The 26,974-nt window shown below is 44.7% G+C and overlaps 1 long non-coding RNA gene and 1 pseudogene across 1 annotated transcript; both read left to right on the top strand.

Moving 5' to 3' along the window:
- LOC123574627 (uncharacterized) lies at window positions 1-26,974 on the top strand. Its single transcript, XR_006699658.2, has 3 exons — window positions 1-228; window positions 755-808; window positions 26,764-26,974. It is a non-coding gene; the product is annotated as an uncharacterized lncRNA (long non-coding RNA).
- Window positions 6,730-8,147, top strand: LOC102123582 (metallophosphoesterase 1-like; annotated as a pseudogene).

The raw sequence follows: 26,974 nt of genomic DNA, 5'->3' as shown, positions 1-26,974 counted from the left end.
ATGTGTTTGAGATGCAGACCGCCTCCGTGGGACACTTGCTGAGGAGGCCACTTCTCCTCACACCTTTATCCTACCCCAGCCCTGTCCTCCAAGGTAATCGGGCTTGACTTGGAAAGGAAAAGGCATGAGGCTACCTGGATTTCCTACAGAGATTCAGCATTGAGGGGTGAACCTTTTGGAACCCATGAGAAGAGAGAACTGCAAGGACAGAGGAAAGTGTGACTGTCGGTAGGTGGAGGGCTCCTCTCCCATGGCGACATGGTTTAGCTGTATCCCCACCTAAATCTATTTTGAATTGTAGTTCCCATAATCCTCATGTGTCGTGGGAGGGACCAGGTGGAAATGATTGAATAATGAGGGTGGTTTCCCCTATCCTGTTCTCGTGGTAGTGAATGAGTTCTTACGAAATCTAATGCTTTTATAAGGGGCTTCTCCCTTTGCTGGGCACTTATTCTGTCTCCTGCTGCCCTGTGAACAGGTGCTTTCTATCATGATTGTAAGTTTCCTGAGGCCTCCCCAGCTATGCAGAACCATGAGTCAATTAAACCTCTTAGCCTCTTTCCTTTATAAATTACCCAGTTTCGGGTATGTTTTTATTAGCAGCATGAGAACAGACTAATACACATGGTCAGCTGGTCTTTGGACTACGTCAGGGCGTGATGGCATAGAGAATTTTCTGCTCTTTAAAGGAGATGAGTTTGTGGCCCACCTCATTTAAAGATTTTAAATAGATTCACTTGTGTGCTATTTACAGCTTGTCAGAGGCCTCCCTCATCTGACGTCCCATTGACTGCTACCACATGGCCAGGTAAGCACCACGACTTGGCATCGTAAATGGGTAAATGCAGCAGAGAGGTGAAACGATGATCCTATCACACGGCTGGTTGATATTGCAAAGACAGAAACCCAGGCTGTCTTGACTCCCAGGCCAGACTTATTCTAAACCAAAGATTTTGAGTCAGGGGAGGCTTAGGCTCCCTCCCATTTTACAATAGAGATAACTATAGCCCAGTTGGTTAAATGACTTGCAGATGTTCCCACAGGTAGGTAGTGCCTGAATGGAGACCAGAACTGATGCAGAGTATGGCTTTGAGAATCAGGGAAACAGGGGCTCAAATTCTGCCTTTACTCCCTTCCCAACCAACCCACCCCTGGAAAATGGGCACAGTTGTATTTATTTAATTTACTTTAACAATTAAATAAAATATTAGGTTGGCGCAAAAGTAATCATTGCCATCACTTTTGCACCAACCTAATAAAAGCGTTAAACTCCCAGAGCACTAGCTAGCACACAGTAGGCATGTGACACATGTTACTTCCTCTCTTCCCATCCATCCTGGACTCCTAGTCCAGGCTCCTGCTGCAGACTCAGATGACTGTCCTGATATTAGTGATGCCACCTGTCCCCTGCCTCGTGGGGTCCGTCCGGTCAGCCCCCTCATTAACCACATTGACTTTGATTAAGTGCCAGCCTGTAATCCTAAAAATGTCACATTATTGAGGACTAATTGTTTCCCCCAGTCGCAACCCAGGAATCCATCCTCAAAACAGCCAGATAACTGAGATTGTCCTCTGGTGTCTTGTGTGTCAAGATTTTATAAGCAGAGATTGCCATCTTTAGTTTTCCCCAACTTCTCATTTTGGGGGATTATTTATGCTCACATCATCCAACTATGTGTCGCCTGCTTTTCCAGGGTGGTAACTTGAATGACTGTCCCTCCTCTTTCCCTCCCACCCTCAATTTTTGGCTCTGTGATATCTCATTATATTCTAAAGAGCTATCTGCAAGGCAGGGCACCGGGATGCAATTAAATCTGCTTCTGTAGCAACACTGCTCTTAAGCAAAATATATTGATCGCCGAAGCTTTGAACCCACTTTAATCAAGTAATCTAAACAGGGCTTAAGCTTCAAAAGCCGAGCGATGTGCCCGGCTTCAAAGCGCTTACTTACACTGAATTAATTTATCCTGGATGTACTAATGCTCCCCACAACCCTGTGAATTATAATGTTAGAGGTTGCAATCAGGGCTCTGATAATATCCCCAAAGCCCGGCTGCTATTGATTGTCATGTAAAAAGCCACAAAGGGGAGTGGGGTGGAGGGAAGGGGAATAAAGGGATTGGGGTGGATAGAACAAGACTGAAGTGTCCCTGTCCACGTGGGGCCAGGCGCCCAGTGCTAGTTTGGGGAATGGGATTGGAAGGAGGTTGGGTCTGCACTCTGAGGTGCTACATTAAGAGGGGGAATTGCTTTAGGAAGCTCCAGCTGTGACTCTGAGGTGGAAGCCAGGGAATGGCTTGTGTGTGGATTGTGGATAGGGAGGGAAATTGGACATCTGTTTCAGAGGCCAAGTTGCCATTCACTCTCCCACTGGTAGCTACCTCTCCCCACATTTACTCAGGCAATCACATCTCCTTGACCTCAATCCCTGGCTTTTGAGTGCAGCCCCTACCAACATTCCACATCTGGAGCTTGTGACCTTATTATTTATTTATTAAACAATTTATTGAGAACTTTCTATGTGCCACACATTATTATTATTGCTTTGAGACAGGGTCTTGCTCTGTCTCCCAGGCTGGACTGCAGTGGTGTGAACATAGCTCCCCGCAAACTTGACCTCCTGGGCTCAAGCGATCCTCCCACTTCAGCCTTCTGAATAGCTGGGACTACAGGCACAAACCATCATGCCTGGCTAATTTTTTATTATTATTATTTTTTGTAGACACAGGGTCTAGCTATGTTGTCCAAGCTGGTCTCAAACTCCTGGGCTCAAGGAATCCTACCACTTTGGCCTCTCAAATGTGTTGGGATTACACGTGTGCACCACCACTCCCAGCCTGTGCCAGGCATTATTCTAGGTTCTGGGAATAGAGTGGTGAACAAGATAGACAAAAGTCCTTGGCCTCATGGAATTTATTTTCTACCGGCGTGGGGTGGAGGAAGACTAACACACTGCCTATTTTACTTATTTGTTTAGTTACAGTCTGATGATGGTATCTGCTCTAGAGAAAAATAAGACAGGAGATAGGAATAGGGAATATGTGAGTGTGCGCAGCAGGTGGTATCAGTGTGAGTTCAAATCCAGGGGTCCTCGTTGGGAAGGTGACATTTGTGCAGACATCCAAAGAAGTGGGAAGGAGCCACACAGACCTCTGAGGGAAGATACTCTGGGTAGACGGAAGAGCAATGGCCACGGCCCTGAGGCGAAGCATGCCTGGGCTGTTTGAGGAACAAGAAGGAGGCCCATGTGGCTGAGGCAGAGTAGGCAAGAGGGAGAATAGGATGACGTGAAGCCAGAGAGCATGTAAGCACCAGACAATGGCCAAGGTTAACTGGTGTATTTTGTTTCCTTGGCCACAGTGATGGTTCAGGGATGGGCCAGTGACATGAACCATGAGGGAGATATGGGCTGGGTGATGGGCAGCCATCTTGTCACCACATGGAACCTGAGGAGAAAGTCAAAATGGAGGACAGGGTCGCTGAGGGATGGGTGTCGTGGACTGAGCTCCTGAATCCTACTGAGCCTGAAAACTTTACATTCCTTGGCATTTTCAATTTCTGGGAGCCAGTAAATCCTCTTTTTTCCCTATTTTGAATTTTTTTCTAAATAAATCTTCAGACCTCAAAAGTCCCACCTCTTGACACTAAGTTCACAGGTGAAACATACCCCCCCAGCATCCGCTTGCTGTCTGTGTCATGCTGGAGGCCCCAGGCTGGCTCTCCTCTCACCTTAGGAGTCGGGGGGGGGGGGTCCTCCCTCTCCCTCTGCCTCTAAAATGCACCTGATGGCAGGGATGGAGGATGGCAGAACTCTGAACTCCTTCTCAAATTCCATTTTTCTGTCTCCCACTCCATCTCCCCCAGATCGTTGGATCCTGTTGGCCCTTTCCTACCTGAAGAAGAGAGAGTACTGGTGTGCTGGATTTTACATATGTTGAGTTTTTATGTATGTCATTGTATTTTTACCATTTTGCAGCTCTAGGAGGTAGGTATTGGCAGCGTTGATGTTTATCATATTGCCATGATGGTATATGGCTGGCATCTCATTCTTATGTTGGTAGCCATGCCATACAGGCTGCTTACATTTTTAGAAATGACTTTTGGATATTAGTATACCTTTGTACCCTAGATGCCAGCAGAGGTCCCCTGCCCTTTGAGCTTTAAATTAAATTGATTCAGGCCTGTAATCCCAGCACTTTGGGAGGCTGAGGTGGGCAGATCACTTGAGGTCAGGAGTTCAAGACCAGCCTGGCCAACATGGTGAAACCCTGTCTCTACAAAAAATACAAAAATTTGCCAGGCGTGGTGGTCTGTGCCTCAGGTGACTGAGACACGAGAATCACACAAACCCGGGAGGTGAAGGTTGCAGTGAGCTGAGATTGTGCCACTGCACTCCAGTCTGGGTGACAGACTGAGACTCTGTCTCAAAAACAAGCAAACAAACAAATTAAGTTGATTCCAATGCTGCTGTGTGTGCAATCACAGCCAGCCATGTTTCCTCTAATCTCCTAGGAGATATGTGGGGGGTGGGAGCTTATGTTTTCCCATTGATCTCTGGCTTCAAGCTCCTCTGGCTTCTTGCAAATTCTCTTGCTGTTCCTCTCATGTTGCAGCCTGTTTCTGATCACATCACCCAGGTATGGAGTGCTCCCTCCCCTCCTCACCACTACACAACACATATTATTAACTCAAAGCATTTGTATGTAGAAAACTATACTGAAGGTTTAGAATGTTGAATGGGGATGCTTCACCGCAAAACAAGAAAAGAAATTGAATATCACACATCCCTCTGTTGGCATTTAGTTGGCCATTTCCAACAAGAGGACTCTCTCCCGTGTGGCCTTTCTCCTCCCAGTTAAGCCCTCACCCTTCACTTTTCTGGGTCCCCTTTCTTTCCCAGCTTTTCATCTCCTCTTTCCCATTTGATTCCCAGTCACTTTTGCAAGATAAAAATGTGAGTTCTCCAGCCCTACTCACCTCTAGGCTTACCTGGAAGCTCATTAGCATGTCTGCTCATCAGGGGCACATTCTCTCCAAGTCCCTCTTTTGAACAGCACAGAGGAGCCAGCACGGCTTTCCACTTTGGTCCTTCCCTTGTTCCAGCCATACCAATCTCTGCTGGGGAAGGTGTGCATTAGTGATATATTCCTCAGTGTTATGAATGATTCCGTAAGTGGCAGAAGTTGCCACAGGAAACCTTGGCTTTAAGAACTAAACTTTTTCTCTATATTACATCCATGTTAACGGGGAGAAAAAGAATGCTTCATGAGGTTAGGTGGATAAGTAATTTGCTCAGTCTAGCACAGCTAGGATCCAGGAGAAGAGGGATTGAATTCAGGTGTGGTGATGGTAAATTTATGCCATTTCTGTGATGGCATCATGAATCCAATAAAAATTGCTTTGCTGTATTTACCAAGATTCACCCACACACATTCACTAAACTCTTACATGAAAGCACCAGGCTGAACAGGTTGTGGTTGGGGGTATGAGGACGGAAAATCAATGGTCCCTTCCTAGAAAGAATCCTTCATCTCACAGGGAGACAGACCAGATGGCCCATAAATTAAAGTGGAAGTTCAGGAAATTCAAAGAAAACAGGATAAAATACTCTGAAAATCTTTTACCTCTCTCTTAAGGAAGTAGCAAGGCAGTGATTATGAACTTGGACTCTGGTGACCCTGGGCGAGTTCCTTACTTGCTCTGTACCTCACTTTTTTTTCAGCCGTAGAATGAAGACAATAATAGAACCCTTCTTATAGGGTTGGTGTGAAGGTTAAATGAATTAATACATGCAATATACTTAGAACAGCACCTGGCACCTAGCAAACACTCAATAAATGTTAGCTATCACTATTAACGTATGGTATACATGGCCAAAAATGATTTTGCTTGATAAATATTATGATCCCTGATCATCAAGGGAGGAAACTGAAGGACAGAGATGAGACAATGTCCTCCAGGTCACAGAGTCATTTTGCTGCAGAGGGAGGAATAGTAAGCAGGTCTTAGATGCTGGTCCAGCATTTTCCTATTCCTGCATGTCCCAACTGAGAGTTGAGAGTGTACAGGAAAGACTACTGATCACACTTTTTGGTAGAAATGGTGGCTTTGATTTTGAGTGGGCTGTATTCAGGAATGGGTGATAAGGAAGGGTGATGTGATTTTTTAAAAAAATGTGATAAGGAAGAGTGACGTGATTAAAAAAAAAAAAAAGTAGTCATTCACCAAAATCCATTCTTCTCATTGTCCATGGTGAGGGTTCAGTGGCGGATGCATGCTGAACAGTGGAGGACCAGGTTTCCCAACATTCCTTGTGTCGGGGCAGCGGCCATATTGAAAAGTTCTCACTTGCATATTGTGAGAAGAGGATGAACCATCCCCAGGATGACATCTTAAGACACAGAGTGTGGTGGGTGCACAGCCGAGTTCAGTCTGCTGAAGCTGTCGCCAGGTGCAGGTGAAAGGGCTCCTGCACCGTGCCCTGTGCTCCCCACCTGCCTGGCATTGTGCGCAGAGCAGGAAAGCGTGGCTGTTACAAATGCATCCTGATTTGGGGGAGCAGCAGCCAACTACCTTCATATCAGTCTCTCTCTTTAAAAGGTGAGGTGAATCGGTGATTTTCCTGAAAAATTACAGGTATCCAGCTAAGATCTGAATGCCATCACCCTACCCAGGGCTCTGCAGTTTTCTCGTGGTGAACCCTTGATGGATTTGTTAGTTGCTTGAGAAATGGCTATGAGCAGATTGAGGTTAGGAAGACAGAATTTTCATCGGTTAAAGAGGAAGAGCTGATTGCTGTTGAAACTCATCGTCTTTGCTGTGCTTCTGTTTTGTGAATTTTTAATCTACTACTTAGTGATCTTCTGGTGTAATTGGCCTGAAGTGAAAACCACAGCCTATGATGGTGAACAGGCCATGCATGAGCCTGTGCTCAAAGTCATGTCTTTGGCTGACACCTACTTGCTTGGGGAATTCCTAGGTCACTGGTTGGACAAATTACGAAGGAAATGGCAGGTGGAGAGAGTCTTCCAGACAGCTCTGTGGTTGCTGCAGCCAGAAGTCGTCTTCATCCTGGAGGATGCCTTTGATGAAGGGAAGTGGAGCACCCCTGAGGCCTGGGCAGATGATGTGGAGCAGTTTCAGAAAATGTTCAGACACCCAAGTCATGTGCAACTGAAGGTAGTTGCTGGAAACCATGACACTGGCTTCCACTGTGAGATGAACACATACGAGATAGAACAGATTGAGAAAGTGCTCATCTCTGAAAGGCTGTTTTCGCTGAATGCCTCTGAAAGGCATTCACTTTGTGATGGTCAACAGCATGGCACTGAAGGAGGACAGCTGTGGCATCTGTTCTGAAGCAGAAGCAGAGCTTATTGAAGTTTCTTACAGACTGAATTGCTCCCGAGAGCGTTATCCTCTGTATTGGAGAAGCGACGCTAACTGTTCTGGGGAAGATGTTGCTCCTCCGGAGGAAAAGAACATCCCATTAAAGGAGAACTATGATGTGCTTTCTTGGGAGTCATCACAAAAGCTGCTGTGTTGGTTCCAGCTACAGCTGGATCTCAGCGGCCACATGCACAGCACCTGCGAGGTGCACCACGGGGGACAAATCCCCGAGCTCAGCTTCCCGTCTTTCAGTTGGAGGAACAGAAACAACCCCAGTTTCACTATGGGTAGCATCACACCCACAGACTATGCCCTCTCCAGGTGCCACCTACCACGTGAGGACGTGGTTTTGATCATCTACTGTGGAGCGGTGGGCTTCCTTGTGGTTCTCACACTTACTCACTTTGAGCTTTTAGCCTCACCTTTTCTTTCTGGTTTGAACCTGCTTAGAAAGCATAAGACAAGGTGAAAAGCAGGCAGCATTTGCACTTAGTAATAAATATCAAAGCCCAAGAAATGGAACTTTGGACAGAGATCATGTTAGAATCAAGTGGATGATGAGACTAAATATAGGCCATCTCTCTGCACATCACAGACATTCTCAAATACTGAAACGGGTTACTGCAGAATAAATAGTAGATTGTACTGTTCTCATGCTATAAAAATGGAACAGGTACTCTACAACAACAAAAACAACAACAACAAAAGACACAGAGTGGTTCTGCCATGCTCCTTCTCCCCTTCTTGCTGGCTACAGAAATGATCAGATAGATTAGCAGACTCTAAAGTAAGACTCCTCAAACTACCTGTGTTGAAGAACATGATTTCCACCCAACTCCAATTCCCATCTATCATGGACCAAATTTTGGTCTATAACCTGTTCAATGAGCCGAGTCCACTGGTCATGTGCCTGGATGTCATGACAACGTCAAATCGTGGTAAAAGTTTCCGAAAGCGTATTATCCATGTCACAACTCAATTCATGGTGGACTTCTACCAAGCAGTTTGTGGACTGGTACTTGCCTATGGTCCACACTTAAGCAGCACTGCTCCCAGACATGCAGAGACAAGCTGAAAGGTACCAGGGTTCCTGATGGCTGCGTGGGGCAGAGTGATCTGCCAGCCTAGAATGTTCAAATCAGATGCTTACATCTGAGAAAAAGAAACGAAAAACCATATTCTTTACTGTATCTTAATATTGCTTTCTCCAGGAGGTATGCTTTACCCTAATATAGATGGGTCATGCCATGTATTAAAAGAAAGAGTGGACTTTTGAACCAGGCAGAATGACCCTTGCTGTAGCCCAAGCTGTAGACACATTGGCTCTACTTGCTGGGACAATGCCACGCCTCCCCAGGACATTCCTGGGTGCTCATGGTGTGCCATACACTGAAGGATGACGCAAGGCCACCGATCCCCTGCCAACGGATCCCTCGCTGGATTCCTTTTCATCTGTAGATTCTTGGTATGTGTGGGAATGATTTGGATCCAAGTAAATTCATGTTCTGAGGCTCAAAGAAAATCAAAGGTGTTGAAGTGCTTTGATCTGAAGGCTAGTAAGCAAAGTTTAGTTCATAAAACAGCTGGTGCTGAGAGAAGATTGAAGTAAGGATTTGAGGACCCCTGTAAGGTCTAAGAGATCCTAGGGGGGCAGTGAGCAGGGCCTACACTTGGAAATTAGACTGATGTGCTTCTGATGCCTAGAGTCACAAATTCCAGCTGAGTGCCTTTGGGTGAGTCACGTGGTGTCTTCTCTGTAAAGGAAGACTGTAATGATGACATTGCAGGAGTGGTATGAAGGTCTCCAAGAAGGTACAGAAAGACCTGCATGCAACTGGGTGGCAGCCAGGGCCCAGCAAGGAACAGATGGCACATTCAAACTGGGTGACTGGAGGAGAGAGAAATTAGGAGACCACTTACAAAGGTGCAGCAGGGATGGGGAGACTCACAAGACACAGCGTAGTACCTGGCTGGCAATGGTGCGTAGGGGCGGAGGAGTGGGGGTAGCTGTTATAGCTGTTAGCCTGAAGGGCAAAGGAGAAAACAGTTGTCAGAATCCAGAACCCTCGCTCCATACAGGTAGCATGACGGAGAGGGTCATCCAATAGGAGTGGAGGTTGATGCCAGGAAATACACTGCCAACCCCTGGTGGTATCTCTACAGGGTATGAACTGGAGAATAAACCTGATTTTACTCTCTTCCCACCCTCCTAACTCTGGCTGCTTCTTCCTGCTGTCCAAACTCCAGTGGAAGGCAGAGGATAAGGGGGCCTTTCAGGCAGGCCAGCGTCCCAGGCTCAGAAGAGGACGGAGAAGCAGGAAGGAGAATCCAGGAAGGCCAATGACTTCATCCTCCCAACCCAGCATATAGAAGCTGCTCAACTTACAGGAGCACTTAAAAAGAATTTATAGTCTGGATGTAACTGCAAGTAAGGTCACATGCTTCCTCTGAGGCACCACTTAACTGAAAATTGGACCTTGCGAATGCGAGGCATGCAGGTCTGTTCTCACCTGGAGCAGAGAGGATGAGCAAACGGTTCTCTCTGTGCTGGCCTCTTGCCAGATCCTTTTCCACTTCTTTATTCCTCGTTCTCTGCTGTCCTTGCCTAGGAAACCACCATCTGGCTGCAACCCGCCTAAGGAAAGTATTGGTGAATTGAGGACCTGGGGTACGTCCCCTGCTGCCTTAAGAGATGATTAGTGGCTGCTTGTCGGCAGATGTAGCTCCGTGGCATTTTAATATCCAAATGTCCCCCTGCCTCACGAGGGAGGCCACGGACTATTGAAGGTGTTTCACACAGAGAGCCCTGATTGCTGTGGCAATAATTTCCTTCAACAGCCATTAAACCACTTCTGAATGTGTTATTAAAAAAGAAAACCAAGAGAAAAGGGCAGGGGGTGGGTGTGGAGGGGGGCAGACATCCTTCCTATTTCCTGAAAAATATCAGCACTCACAGGGTGAGCTTTAACTAATCAGATGGGATTTTAATATCAGTGTGTTGGCTGCTATGAGTGTGCTGTCAGTCCTGCCCAAGTATCGGCAGAGTCCGGCACCCACTGGGGCGATTTGTGCCTGGGCTGCTCACCAGCATTCTCTGGTCCAAGAGGGATGTTGTCTTAAGTCTTCGAGAGTAAATGAGTCTTCTCAGCTCAGGTCCCTTCCTTGGCAAAACATCCAGTTCTTTAGTCAGGGCCTGTGCCCACCCCCATAAACCACTTACCAAAATGGTGGCTGGAATATATGGGTGTCCCTATCCACTCACTCAGCAAATATATATTGGGGGGGTCTGTATTAGTCCATTCACACTGCTAGTAAAGACATACCCAAGACTAGGTAATTTATAAAGGAAAAAGAGATTTAATGGACTCATAGTTCCACATGGCTGGGGAGGCCTCACAATCATGGTGGAAGGCAAAGGAAGAGCAAAGGCACGTCTTACATCACGGCAGGCAAGAGAGAAGTGCCAAGCAAAGGAGAGGAAAACCGGCCGGGCACAGTGACCCACGCCTGTAATCCCAGCACTTTGGGAGGACGAGGGCGGATCCTGAGGTCAGGAGATCGAAACCATCCTGGCCAACATGGTGAAACCTCGTCTCTACTAAAATACAAAAAATTAGCCGGGTGTGGCGGAGCGCGCCTATGGTCCCAGCTACTCGGGAGGCTGAGGCAGGGGAATTGCTGGAACCTAGGAGGTGGAGATTGCAGTGAGTTGAGATTGCGCCACTGCACTCCAGCCTGGTGACAGAGTGAGACTCTGTCTAATTTTTTTAAAAAGGTGGGGGTAACCCCTTATAAAACCATCAGATCTTATGAGAACTCACTATCACGAGAAGAGCATCATGGGGGTAACCATCCCCATGATTCAATTACCTCCCACCACGTCTCTCCCACAACACGTGGGGATTATAGGAGCTACAATTCAAGATGAGATTTGGGTGGGGACACAGCCAAACCATATCAGGGCCTTTACCAGGCACAGCTAGATGCTTGGGCTGCAATAGGGACGGTCTGCAGAATATCAGTAGTTACGAGGGCTCCAGCAACGGCCAACCAGAACAGATGTAAGTCAAGGGGCTGAAACAGGTTCCGCTGGCCCCCAGTGAGCCAGTCACTAACCCTCTCTGTTAGTGGCTGGAGATTTCTGAGGCCTTGCTTAGCACAGTGAGTGTTAATTGGTCTGGAAGTATTTCAGCATTTTACCAGTTGTCGTAGTCATACTGACATGTGCCAACTGAACAAAACATGCCATGTCTCCCCTATGGAGTTTACCTTCTTACGAGCATGGAGAAGTGGTCAGCTTTTTATTTTCCATCCTTGTCGTAGGGATGCTTTTAAAGTCTTACCGAAAAATAGGAAAAGCTCCATTTTCTGTGCTAGGCCTATGTAGGTTGTTTGAAAAATGATGAGACACAGGTTTCAGGCTATCAGGCACAGAGGTGGTTTGGAGCAACTTTTGATCTTCATTTACGGCAAGGCTGTGTGACATTTAACAGTGTCTGCACCCTTTCGGCTTAGAGGTTTTGTCTAGACAGCTGTCACAAGCATGCTCGCTCCCACTCCCAGAGGAATGAGTGAAGAGGGGTTTGCCCACATATAAGGGACCCGGGACAAATGCCCCCAAAGGGAGATGTGTTCTGTCCCCTTTTGATACCTTCTTTAGCGAGGCAAAATGACGGCTATGATGATACCCCACCACCACTTCCTGACATCATCTGCCCCATAGAGGGGCTGGCTTTCCCTGACGGATCTCTCCCTGGATAGGAAGTTCATTCTCACAGCCACACGCAGAGCCTGATGGATTCTCACTTCGGAATAATGGTCACAGATTATGAGATCAGTTTTGTCCCTGGAAAGGAAGAACTGTCAAACAGTTTCTGTTAACATCCCTGGTCCATGAAAGGAGGTTTGCAAGCACTTTTTAGAGGTATCACTTGCTAATCAAACCTGGATTTCTAGGTTATTCTCTGTTCTGAGAATTGCTAATGCTACCAAGAAGGCAAAAATGTGGAGAAAATACGGGATGGAGTGGAGAAAACAGTGACCATTTATAAAGAGAGAGGCAGCAGCATTATTTTTCTTAAAAATTACCAAAGGGGAGAATGGATGCCACTGATGTTCTTCTGAGTTACTCTTGGATCAAATCTACCAGAAGTGTTCTTAAAATCTGTGTGTGACAACATGCTAGTAAAGAGGAAAGCAAGGGAGCTGTGGGCAAGACCACCAAATAAGAACAGCTCCAGCCTGTAGCTCCCAGCGAGATCCATGCAGAAAGTGGGTGATTTCTGCATTTCCAACTGAGGTACTGGCTCGTATCATTGAGACTGGTTAGACAGTGAGTGTAGCCCACAGATGGAGAGTCAAAGCAGGGTGGGGTGTTGCCTCACCTGGGAAGTGCAAAGGGTCAGGAACTCCCTCCCCTAGCCAAGGGGAGCCGTGAGGAAATGTGCCGTGAGGCACAATGCCTTCCGGCCCAGATACTACACTTTTCCCACAGTCTTCACAACCCGTATACCAGGAGATTCCCTGGGGTGCCTATGCCACCAGGGCCCTGGGTTTCAAGCACAAAACTGGGCAGCCAGTTGGGCAGACACCAAGCTAGCTGCAGGAATTTTGTTTTGTTTTGTTTTGTTTTGTTTTGTTTTGTTTTTTTCATAGCCCAGTGGTGCCTGGAATGCCAGTGAGACAGAACAGTTCACTCCCCTGGAAAGGGGACTAAAGCCAGGGAGCCAAGTGGTCTAGCTCAGCAGATCCCACACCACGGAGCTCAGCAAGCTACGATCCGCTGGCTTAAAATTCTCTCTGCCAGCACAGCAGTCTGAAGTTGACCTGGGATACTAGAGCTTGGTGGGGGGAGGGGTGTTTGCCATTACTGAGGCTTGACTAGGTGGTTTTCCCCTCACAGTATAAACAAAGCCACTGGGAAGTTCAAACTGGGCTGAGCCCAATTCAGCTGGGCAAAGCTGCTGTAGCCAGACTGCCTCTCTAGAATCCTCCTCTCTGGTAAGGGCATCTCTGAAAGAAAGGCAGCAGTCCCAGTCGGGCTCATAGATCAGACTCCCATCTCCCTGGGACAGAGCAGCTGAGGGAAGGGGCGGCTGTGGGCACAGCTTCAGCAGACTTAAACATTCCTGCCTGCCGGCTCTGAGGAGAGCAGCAGATCTCCCAGCACAGCACTTGAACTCTGCTAAGGGACAGACTGCCTCTTTGAGTGGGTCCCTGATCCCTGTGCCACCTGATGGGGAGACACCTCCCAGCAGGGGTTGACAGACATGTCATACAGGAGAGCTCCGGCTGGCATCTTGTGGGTGCCCCTCTGGGATGAAGCTTCCAGAGGAATAAACAGGCAGCAATCTTTGCTGTTCTGCAGCCTCCACTGGTGATACCCAGGCAAACAGGGTCTGGAGTGGACCTCCAGCAAACTCCAGCAGACTTGCAGAAGAGGATCCTGACTGTTAGAAGGAAAACTAACAAACAGAAAGGAATAGCATCAACATCAACAAAAAGGATGTCCACATAGAAACCCCATCCAAAGGTCACCAGCATCAAAGACCAAAGGTAGATAAATCCATGAAGATGAGGAAAAACCAGTCCAAAAAGGCTGAAAATTCCAAAACCCAGAAAGCCTCTTCTCCTCCAAAGGATCACAACTCCTTGCCAGCAAGGGAACAAAACTGGATGGAGAATGAGTTGATGAATTGACAGAAGTAGTCTTCAGAAGGTGGGCAATAACAAGCCCCTCTGAGCTAAAGGAGCATGGTCTAACCCAATGCAAGGAAGCTAAGAACCTTGAAAAAAGGTTAAAGGAATTGCTAACTAGAATAATCAGTTTAGAGAAGAACATAAATGACCTGATGGAGCTGAAAAACACAGCACAAGAACTTCATGAAGCATACACAAGTGTCAATAGCCAAACTGATCAAGTGAAAGAAAGGATATCAGAGATTGAAGGTCAACTTAATGAAATAAAGCACAAAGACAAGATTAGAGAAAAAAGAATGAAATGGAACAAACCCTCCAAGAAATACGGGACTATGTGAAAAGACCAAACCTATGTTGGATTGGTGTACCTGAAAGTGACGGGGAGAATGGAACCAAGTTAGGAAACACTCTTCAGGATATTATCCAGGAGAACTTCCCCAACCTAGCAAGACAGGCCAACATTCAAATTCAGGAAATACAGAGAACACCACAAAGATACTCCTCGAGAAGAGCAACCCCAAGACACATAATCATCGGATTCACCAAGGTTGAAATGAAGGAAAAAATGTTAAGGGCAGCCGGAGAAAAAGGTCAGGTTATCCACAAAGGGAAGCCCATCAGACTAACAGCAGATCTTTGTGTAGAAACCCTACAAGCCAGAAAAGAGTGGGGCCCAATATTCAACATTCTTAAAGAAAAGAATTTTTAACCTGGAATTTCATATCCAGCCAAACTAAGCTTCATTAAGCCAAGGAGAAATAAAATCCTTTACAGACAAGCAAATGCTGAGAGATTTTGTCACCACCAGGCCTGCCTTACAAGAGCTCCTGAAGAAAGTACTAAATATGGCCGGGCGCGGTGGCTCAAGCCTGTAATCCCAGCACTTTGGGAGGCCGAGATGGGCGGATCACGAGGTCAGGAGATCGAGACCATCCTGGCTAACACGGTGAAACCCCGTCTCTACTAAGAAATACAAAAAATAGCCAGGCGAGGTGGCAGCGCCTGTAGTCCCAGCTACTCGGGAGGCTGAGGCCGGAGAATGGCGTGAACCCGGGAGGCGGAGCTTGCAGTGAGCTGAGATCCGGCCACTGCACTCCAGCCTGGGCTACAGAGCGAGACTCCGTCTCAAAAAAAAAAAAAAAAAAAAAAGAAAGTACTAAATATGGAAAGGAAAAACCAGTACCAGTCGCTGCAAAAACACACCAACTTGTAAAGACCCTCAATACTATGAAGAAACTGCATCAACTAATGGGCAAAATAACCAGCTAGCATCATAATGACAAGATCAAATTCACACATAACAATATTAACCTTAAGTGTAAATGGGCTAAATGTCCCCATTGAAAGACACAGGCTGGCAAATTGGATAAAGAGCCAAGATCCATTGGTGTGCTGTATTCAGGAGACCAATCTCATGTGCAAAGACACACATAGGCTCAAAATAAAGGGATGGAGGAATATTTTCCAAGCAAATGGAAGGGGAAAAAAAAAAAAAAGCAGGGGTTGCAATCCTAGTCTCTAAAACAGACTTAAAACCAAAAAAGATTAAAAAAAGACAAAGAAGGGCATTACATAATGGTAAAGGGATCCATGCAACAAGAAGAGCTAACTATTCTAAATATATATGCACCCAAAACAGGAGCACCCAGATTCATAAAGCAAGTTCTTAGAGACCTATAAAGAGACTTAGACTTCCCCACAATAATAGTGGGAGACTTTAACACCTCACTGTCAATATTAGACAGATGAATGAGACAGAAAATTAACAAGGATATTCAGGACTTGAACTCAGCTCTGGACCAAGCAGACTTAATAGACATCTACAGAACTCTCCACCCAAAATCAACAGAATATACATTCTTCTCAGCACCACATAACACTTACTCTAAAATTGACCATACAATTGGAAGTAAAATACTCCTCAGCAAATGCAAAAGAATGGAAATCATAACAAACAGTCTCTCTGACCACAGGGCAATCAAATTAGAACTCAGGATTAAGAAACTCACTCAAAACCACACAACTACATGAAAACTGAACAACCTGCTCCTGAGTGACTACTGGGTAAATAAAGAAATTAAGGCAGAAATAAATAAGTTCTTTGAAACCAATGAAAACAAAGACACGATGTACCAGAATCTCTGAGACACAGCTAAAGCAGTGCTTCGAGGGAAGTTTATAGCACTAAGTTCCCACAGGAGAAAGCAGGAAAGATCTAAAATCGACACCCTGACATCACAATTAAAAGAACTAGAGAAGCAAGAGCAAACAAATTCAAAAGCTAACAGAACAAGAAATAACTAAGATCAGAGCAGAACTGAAGGAGATAGAGACATGAAAAACCCAAAACCCTTCAAAAAAATCAATGAATCTGGGGGGGCTGGTGTTTTGAAAAGATTAACAAAATAGATAGACCACTAGCCAGAATAATAAAGAAGAAAATAGAGAAGAATAAAATAGATACAATAAAAAAAAGATAAAGAGAATATCACCACTGATCCCACAGAAATACAAACTACCATCAGAGAATACTATAAACACCTCTAGGCAAATAAACTAGAAAATCTAGAAGAACTGGATAAATTCTTGGATACATACACTCTCCCAAGACTAAACCAGGAAGAAGTAGAATCCCTGAATAGACCAATAACAAGTTCTGAAGTCGAGGCAGCAATTAATAGCCTAGCAACCAAAAAAAGTCCAGGACTGGACAGATTCACAGTTGAATTCTCTGAGAGGTACAAAGAGGAGCTGGTACCATTCCTTCTGAAAGTATTCCAAACAATAGAAAAGAGGTACTCTTCCCTAACTCATTTTATGAGGCCAGCATCATCCTGATACTAAAATCTGGCAGAGACATAGCAAAAAAAGAAAAGAAAATTTCAGGCCAATATCCTGATGAACATCGATGCAAAAATCCTCAATAAAATACTGGCAAACCAAACCCAGCAGCACATCAAAAAGCTTATCCACCACAATCAAGTGGGATTCATCCCTGGGATGCAAGGCTGGTTCAACATACCAAATTAATAATCATAATCCATCACATAAACAGAACCAATGACAAAAACAACATGATTATCTCAACAGACACAGAAAAGGCCTTCAATAAAATTAAATACCCCTTCATGCTAAAAACACTCAATAAACTAGGTATTGATGGAACGTATCTCAAAATAATAAGAGCTATTTATGACAAACTCACAGCTGATATCATACTGAATGGGCAAAAGCTGGAAGCATTCTCTTTGAAAACCAGCACAATACAAGGATGCCCTCTCTCACCACTCCTATTCAACATATTATTGGAAATTCTGGCCAGGGCAATCAGGCAAGAGAAAGAAATAAAGGGTATTCAAATAGGAAGAGAGGAAGTCAAATTGTCCCTGTTTGCAGATGACATTATTGTATAGTTAGAAAACCCCATTTTCTCAGCCCAAAATCTCCTTAAGCTGATAAGCAACTTCAGCAAAGTCTCAGGATAAAAAATTAATGTGCAAAAATCACAAGCATTCCTATATACCAATAATAGAGAGCCAAATCATGAGTGAATTCCCATTCACATTTTCTACAAAGAGGATAAAATACCTAGGAATACAACTTACAAGGGATGTGAAGGACCTTTTCAAGGAGAACTACAAACCACTGCTCAAGGAAATAAGAGAGGACACAAACAAATGAAAAAACATTCCATGCTCACGGATAGGAAGAATCAATATGATTAAAATGGTCATACTGCCCAAAGTAATTTACAGATTCAATGCTATCCTCATAAAGCTACCATTGACTTTCTTCACAGAATTAGAACAAACTACTTTAAATTTCGTATGTAACCAAAAAGCGCCTGTATAGCCAAGACAACCCTAAGCAAAAAGAACAAAGCTGGAGGCATCATGCTACCTGACTTCAAACTATAGTACAAGGCTACAGTAACCAAAACAGCATGGCACTGGTACCAAAACAGATATATAGACCAATGGAACAGAACAGAGGCCTCAGAAATAACATCACACATCTACAATCATCTGATCTTTGACAAACCTGACGAAAACAAGCAATGGGGAAAGAATTCCCTATTTAATAAATGATGTTGGGAAAACTGGCTAGCCATATGCAGAAAACTGAAACTGGACCCCATTCTTACACCTTATACAAAAATTAACTCAAGATGGATTAAAGACTTAAATGTAAGACCTAAAACCATAAAAACCCTAGAAGAAAACCTAGGCAATACCATTCAGGACACAGGCATGGGCAAAGACTTCATGAATAAAACACCAAAAGCAATGGCAACAAAAGCCAAAATTGAGAAATGCGATCTAATTAAACTAAAAAGCTTCTGCATAGCAAAAGAAAGTATCATCAGAGTGAACAGGCAACCTACAGAATGGGAGAAAATTTTTGCAATCTATCCATCTGACAAAGGGCTAATATCCAGAATCTACAAAGAACTTAAACAAATTTACAAGAAAAAACAATCCCATCAAAAAGTGGGTTAAAGATATGAACAGACACTTCTCAAAAGAAGACACTTATGCAGCCAACAAACATATGAAAAAAAGCTCATCATCACTGGTCATTAGAGAAATGCAAATCAAAACCACAATGAGATACTATCTCATGCCAGTTAGCATGGCAATCATTAAAAAATCGGGAAACAACAGATGCTGGATAGGATGTGGAGAAATAAGAACACTTTTACACTGTTGGTGGGAGTGTAAATGAGTTTAACCATTGCGAAAGACAGTGTGGCCATTCCTCAAGGATCTAGAACTAGAAATACCATTTGACTCAGCAATCCCATTACTGGATATATACCCAAAGGATTATAAATCATTCTACTATAAAGACACACGAACACATATGTTTATTTCAGTACTGTTCAGAATAGCAAAGAATTAGAACGAACCCAAATGCCTATAAATGATCGACTGGATAAAGAAAATGTGGCACATATACACCTTAGAATACTATGCAGCCATAAAAAAGGATGAGTGTATGTCCTTTGCAGGGACATGGATGAAGCTGGAAACCATCATTCTCAGCAAACTAACACAGAAACAGAAAACCAAACACCACATGTTCTCACTCATAAGTGGGAGTTGAACAATGAGAACACATGGATACAGGGAGGGGAACATCACACACTGGGGCCTGTTGCAGGGAGTGGCTAGGGGAGGGATAGCATTAGGAGAAATACCTAATGTAGATGACAGGTTGATGGGTGCAGCAAACCACCATGGCATATGTATACCTATGTAACAAACTGCACATTCTGCACACATATCCCAGAACTTAAAAGTATAATTTAAAAAAAAAAGAGAAAAAAGCAAGTTGCAGAAGAGCAAATACAGTATGAGTCCATTTGCATAAAAGGGATATACAAATGCATATAAACGACCCAGGAAATACGTGCATGCACACACAACTGTCCAGAAAATGTTTCAGCGATTTCCTGCAGACTTCAGAGGCAGAGAAAGCTTTCCTGTCTTTGGGACAATGTGTATTATGAAACTGATCAAGTTTCCCTTTTAGCTTTCCCTGCTGAGAAGTTCACAACTAAATCTGTATTTTCATTGTAATAACAGCAGGCTCCACTTAGGCCAGTGTTTCTCATCCTTGGCTGCAAGTTAGAATCACTTAGCTTTTTAAAAATCCCAATGCCCAGGCCACACCCCATCCTAAGTCAGGATCTCTGAGGACTGGGACCGAGATGTCCATTTTAAAAGATCCCCGAGTAATTCCAATATGCAGCTGTGACTGAGAACCACTTCTCCAGACTATATCTGAATTCTGACTTTCCCTTGTTCATAAAACAAAATATCACTTTATTTACATTTTCCTTGAATCTGATTTTTACTTATGTGTAATTTTTCAATTTGATGTTGTGTATTTTTGTAAATTGCTTCAAGTCCTCTCTGAAATGAGGTCTGATGTAGGCAAAAATGATAAACTTTTATTTAAACCACATGACAGTCAGACTGGAGCTATGTGATTTCAGCTGGGGAGAATATTCTCGGAAGGCGGACAGACACTTCAGGGGAGGTGGGGGCACTAAGGTCCAATCGCGCACCTGGGCATGGGGCTGGGTCTGCCCAAAAGAAAAGCTCACGCCTCTAGCTGGAAGAAAGACAACCTTCTGGACCAGCAGCTGCCCTGACACACACCCTGTTTGGTGGTGGGAGCAAGGCAGAGTGGAGAGTTCAAATTCTGTAAGAAATAAATTCCAGGAATGTATCTGTGTGTTTTCTTCCTGATTGTAAGTCCAGTGGACTGAGAGAAGACAGATCTGGCTTCTTCCTAAGGGGAATTTCTCTCACACATGTCGCTGAGATGGAGCTGATTGGGGTAATTACCTCCATTGGAATGATGGTTATTGTTTCCTGAGTGGCTGCCAGGTGGGCTGTCTTAGGGTAGGGGAGCAGAGGGGAATCATCCTTCCTTCCCACCCATGTTGACCCCTTTGGAATTTTCACCGTATATGTCTGCCCCTGGAGCTCTTTAGCCTGCCAATCACCGGTCATTGCCTTGAACCCCAGCTGAAATATCAAATGGAAGTAGGAATCGCAAGCAAAGCTTTAGGGTGGAAGAGGAATGGGGTGGGGGCTGTAATGGAATGGACCAGGGAGCATTTGAGAGCCATGCAACCTCGTACTAAAAGGAAAGGCTTGGAAAGTGAGGGTGGGCCAGGTGGGGACTTTGAGAGTAACAAGTGGGGCACTGGGAGAGAAGGTTCAGAGGAAAAATGATCCCCCAAAGGGAGATAATTCCACCAATAAATAAGCTTGACTATTTTGAAATTTTGCCCGAGGGCATCAGCCTTCACCTGGCTCAGGTGGAACCTTTACACTCAGAAACCTGGTACACATGTATCTGTGACCACAAGCCGAGCCGGCAAAGGCATGGTGGCAAATAGCCTGTCAGCTGCCAGGAAAAGAGAAGCAGGGCCACTTGGAAGCACTCAGGACTCTGCCCACGTTGGCACAGCTCCCTGAGGGTCCCATCTTGGGTTAGGAGTGCTCTCTTCTCCCCTTGAAGGACAGCTCCCCCTTGGTATCCAGCTCTCAGAGATCGAAGTCCTGGGCAGAAACTTCCAGAGGCACCTGAAGGAAATCAAGACTCAGACTAGTGGGAGCAGAAGATTCTGGAATCTATGGAGCTGATGTTAGCCACCTCATGGCCCTGGAGACTATGCAAGAGAACTTAAAAATAGAATTTGCTAAAATCGCTTGAGTCTCTGGGTGTTTAGTAACCATGCCTGGCAGTCTATAGCCAAGGCAGACTGGCTGTGGGGAAAGGCATTGTTAAAATAAAATCATTAGCTTAATAGGCTTGATGAAAAGGATAGTGAGATGGGAATTTCCTTTTGCAATATGTTCTCCACTCAAAGCAATCCCTGAAACCAGTAGGACGCAGTAATTACTGACTAAAAATGCTCCAATATCTCTCACTTTGTTTACGTTTTCTTATGGATCTAATAAACATTAACTCTGAAAACTGCTTGAAGTCCCAGAATTTTCAGTGTCAGATGAGACTAAATGTCACCTAGCACTCGAATCGTTTCTTTCCTGATGTATTGTATCATTTGTTTTGTTCCCCAGTGACTACCTGCATACATATGTACACACATGCAAGCACACACATGCACACCATGTACATGTTGTGCCATCTTCCAAGCAAAAGAAATGGCAGCAAATGAACTGAAAGCATGGAGTAGTGAAGCCAGTTACCAGGCCAAGGACTCAGTGATATAACATACTGAAAGCCAAGAATAAGAACGCAACCCAAGAAAAATGTGCTCAAGCACAAAGGACCAGGACTAGGTGAAATCCACTGCAGAAGAGCATTGAAAACAAGTCCTTCCAAATCAAAGAGGGCCAGAAATTTTTCGTCTGTCTCTCTCTTCCCATCCCTCCAACAAGAGATGGAGTTTAGACCAGGCGTAGTGGCTCATGCCTGTAATCCCAACACTTTGGGAGGCCAAAGCAGGAAGATTACTTGAGGTCAGGAGTTCAAGACCAGCCTGGCCAACATGGTGAAACCCCATCTCTACTAAAAATATAAAAATTAACCGGGCATGATGGCATTCACCTGTAATCCCAGATACCCAGGAGTCTGAGGCGTGAGAATTGTTTGAACCTGGGAGGTGGAGGCTGCAGCGAGCCGAGATGGTGCCTCTGTACTCCAGCCTGGGCGACAGAGCTAGACTCCGTCTCATAAAAAAAGAGATGGAGTTTATTGACCCTCTTCTGACTGGCCCTGGCATAGCATTAGCCAAGTAAAGTGGCAGTGCACCATTGCTGACCCTGAGCCTGAGACTTCAGTGGGTCTGGCAGTGTCTTAGTTCCAGATGCTACAACAAAATGCTATGAACTGGGTGGCTTTTAAACAACAGAAATGTATCACTCATAGTTATGGGGGCTTAGTATCCAAGATCAAGGCACCAGCAGATTTGGTATCTGGTGGGAACTTTCCAGTTCCTAGATGACACCTTCTTTTCTTTTCTTTTTTTTTTCTTGAGACGGAGTCTCGCTCTGTCGCCCAGGCTGGAGTGCAGTGGTGCCATCTTGGCTCCCTGAAAGCTCCGCCTCCCGGGTTCACGCCATTCTCCTGCTTCAGCCTCCTGAGTAGCTGGGACTACAGGTGCCTGCCACCACGCCTGGCTAATTTTGTGTATTTTTAGTAGAGATGGGGTTTCACCGTGTTAGCCAGGATGGTCTCAATCTCCTGACCTCATGATCTGCCCACCTTGGCCTCCCAAGGTGCTGGGATTACAGGCATGAGCCACTGTGCCCGGCTCTAGATGACACCTTCTTGCTGTGTCCTCGCATGGTGGAAACTACAGACAAGTTCCCTCTGGCCTCTTTTACAAAGACGCTAATCACATTCATGAGGGTTCCGCACTCAGCCCTAATCATCTGCCAAGGACCATGTCTCCTAGTACTGTCACACTGGGGATTAGGTTTCAAAATAGGAATTTTGGGGAGACACAAACATTCAGACCATACAGGCAGCTCTCCTTTCTGCTTTTTGGGAGCCCTGAATGCCAGGTAGAAAGTCCAGCTTTCCTGCTGGAGAGGCCCAGTGGGAAGGAGAGGACTCAACACTCTGTAGAGAGGGAGGGGCTCCCAGCATTTCAGTGCTGAGCCCCCAGACGACCCTACCCCCAGCTGCCATCTGGCTAGAAACACATAAGAGATTATAAATACAACCAGCGGAAAAGCTGTCTGGTCAACCTCCAGAATGGAGAGGGCTAAACATGAGTGTTATTGTTTTAAGCTGCTAAATGTTGGGCTGGTCTGTTATGCAGAAAGAAATAAACAAAACACTGCTCAAGCAGAAACAGGGCACAATTTCTGTATTAATCTCTTCTCACAAGTCTATTAAAAGCAATGGCAAAAACCACAACTACTTTTGCAGCAACCTAATATAAAGAAATACCTGAAACTGGGTCATTTATAAAGAAAAGATGTTTGTTTGGCTCATGGTTCCGCAGGCTGCATAGGAAACAGGGTGCCGGCATCTGCTTGGCTTTTGAGGTGGTCTCAGGAAACTTACAATCATGGCAGAAGGTGAAGGGGGAGCTGGCACTTCACATGGCCACAGCAGGAGGAAGACAGAGAGGCAGGGTTGGTGCCACACACTTTTAAACAACCAGATCTTATGAGAACTCACGATCACTACAACAGCACCAAGGGAGATAGTGTTAAACCGTGAGAAACCACACCCATGATCCAATCACCTCCCACCAGGCCCCACCTCCAGCACTGGGGATTACAATTCAGCATGAGATTTGGGTGGGGACATAGATCCAAATCATACCACTTTCTAAGAGCTGGTTTCCAACCCCTGTCCAGCCCGCTGCATGCTCTGATATTGACCACACCCACCTTGGTTTTCCAGGTGTTGCCTTTTCTCAGGTAATGGAATTAGCAGCCGTGAAAGAGGAGTCAAGGCCCAGGAGGAGGGGCATCTTTTTCAAAACTGCTGGCTTTTTGGATTAACTGGGTGGCGTATCCCCCAAACGACTGCAGACCACCTGTGTGGGTGGGTGGTCAAATGCAGGGGGTGGGCAGGCAGAGCAGAAACAGATGAGTCCTGGGAAAGAAGGTGAGAGTTGAACTCTGTCAAGCAGGCGAAATGAAAATGCCAGATTCCAAGCAAATAGACCCAAGGAGAGTCTGGGAAGATGGGTGATTGTTTTACCGGCTTTACAACATCATTTTGCTGTCTGATGTCTCAAAACAGAATTGTGCAACCTTAACATCAGTTCCTCCTCTGAGGGAAGGAGGCTAAAGTTTTTGGAGCGGGGACTGAGGGAGAGCATGGGGCCAGGTGCTGTCCTGCACATGTCTACGGGGGAGAGGCTGGACCACCTGGGCTGGCTCTTGGTTGCTTGAAATCCTTAAGTTCTAGTTCAAGTCATCAGCTTGAGCCTTGAGTCTGGTTTTATATCCATTTTAATTAGAAATATGTGATTTTTTTAATTTCATTTTTTCAACTTTATTTCAACTTCAATACTTTTCAGTTCAAGACCAAAAAAAATATGTCAAAAATAATATGAGGACATCTTAGGGTGGAAGAATCTACTTGTGGTAGAAATGGAAATACAGCAACATAAATGTTTGAACAAGTACATTTTCCCCCTTCAAATATGAACGCACCAAGAGGCACTTAAAAGGTCTTTTCTCCTTGATTTTCTCATTCACATTTCACCTGACATCTGAGCAGCTTCCACATAAGATCACAGTAAACCGTTCCCTTCTTATTTAATAAGTCAGGATTTAAGGCATCAGTTGTATTTGAATACACCAAAAGCTTGCAGAGAGACAGCAGAGAGAGAGAGAGAAAGAGAGAGTGACTTTTAAGTACTTGGTTATTGTTGGTTTACAGAAGAAATCAGCTCCTGTCACTCATGAGGTACATAAAGGTGATTCGAAGGAAATGTTCATAAGGGATGACCTGTTGTTTTCCTTGTCTACTGAGAAAGACTTAAAGTGCTGAGAGATGAAAGGACTTCTAGTCTCTGAGAATTGTTAAGCACCAGAACCAGCCTGAGCAGTGATGAAATGCTTTTGCATATGTGTATGTTTTCTAGAATGGTTTAGGCATGGCAATATTTGAAGACAAGAAGTAAGTCCCAGTTTTGTTATTCCTGCTACACTTATTAATGAGTCATGATTCATTCATTTTTTAAAAGGAGCTATAAATAAAGCCAGGGCATAGTTCCAACACAGTTTAGATTGAAAGATTTTTTGCAGGTTTGTTTTTTGTAAGTCACTGCAGGAATTAATAAAATACTCTGTATACACTCGAGCTCATATATTGATAATGCCTCCCATTGTGTCTCCTCCTCAGGATCTCTCTAACTTTAAATATTCTGCCTTTAGAAGATTAGAAGACAGTATGATTAGCATTAAAAATATATCTATGTATACAGCTACACACACAATATTTAAACATATGGAGCACAAAGTTAGGATGGGAACACAATAGATTGCCCTGTTTTCTTCCACCCCTTTCCATTTTTGTCAAGGTTCACTGAAGGAGAGTCCTTCTTTTGTCTCCCAAGGCCATGTTGCTTTTGGCCAATTGAATATGGACAGTGAAAACATATACCAAATCCAAATAGAGATTTTAACCGTGTACATGGATTGGCTTGATCATTTGCACTACTGTCCAGCACCATGAGAAGAATCCACCCCAGGTAGTTACTGATCTCTTAGCCTAGGTCATGGCAAAAGATCTATGTCAGGTCTGGACCAGACCTGAAGCCCAAAGTCAAGCCACCACAGCCAACTCACAAAACTTTGAGTGAGAAATAAACATTGTTGTTGCAAGTCATCAAGATTTGGGGGGATGTTTGTTACACAGCATTAACTCAGCAATAGCTGACCCATATAAGAGCTTATAGATGATTTTAAAGGTCCATTTTTTGTGTGTGTATTTGTATTTCCATTTTTTCTACAATGAACAAATGTTATTTAATTTATTCAATCAATAATTATGTGGTGAGAACCTACTGTGTGCCTGCTCCTGTGCTAGACATTGGGAACAAGGTAGTCAGAAAAACAATTTATATACCTGCTCTCATGAAACATAGAGTCTAACGAGGCAGAGAGGCTTTCATGTACACACAAATGTAAAACTGCACACATGTTGTGTTACAGATGGGGAGTTTGTGGGGCTAGAAGTGTATAGAAAACAGAAATGCAGCTTAGGCAGAAATATCTGGAAAGGCTCTACTGAGAATGTAATGACTGGGCTGAGATTGGAGAATGAATGGGAGTTAACCAGGTAAAATTGTGTAATAAAAAGTAATTTTTAGGAATAATAGCTTTGTTTTTATTTTTCAGGTTTTGCCTGCCTGTCATAACCTGGACAAGTTATATTTAGCCTGAGGATCAAGTTACCATTGAACTTGATATTAACGGCCTCTCTATATAGCTGGAACACCTAGCTGTCCACCTCAATCCACAGTTGCCCTCCCATAGTATGAGACCATTGTTCAGAAGTGGCTGTCCAACCAGGGACTCATTTCCCAGACCCCCTTATGTCCAGGTGCCATTGTTCTTGCCAATAGGGTCAAGCCCCAGTCATGGGTATTATTTCTGGGATAGGTTTGTTAAGAAGCAGGCATGCCTGCTCCACACAGACCGTTTTCCCTTCCATCAGCAGGTGAAACTGACAACAATGAGTTCTTCTTGTGGAGCCAGAGAGGGAAGAGGGCCGGAACCCTGAATGACCACGTGGAGGAAAGCTGTCCACCAACCAAAAATGCCTGCCTTGGAACACCCATTCATTGCTGTGGGGGCAAGAAATAAACTAGCATGTCAAGCTACTGAAATCTGGAGACCTATTTGTTATGGCAGCTGTGTTATCCTGA

This window comes from Macaca fascicularis, chromosome 7 (assembly GCF_037993035.2).
Source record: "Macaca fascicularis isolate 582-1 chromosome 7, T2T-MFA8v1.1".
Taxonomy (NCBI): domain Eukaryota; kingdom Metazoa; phylum Chordata; class Mammalia; order Primates; family Cercopithecidae; genus Macaca; species Macaca fascicularis.
Note: the sequence above shows the minus strand (reverse complement) of the source record. Positions and strands in the feature narration are given on the sequence as shown.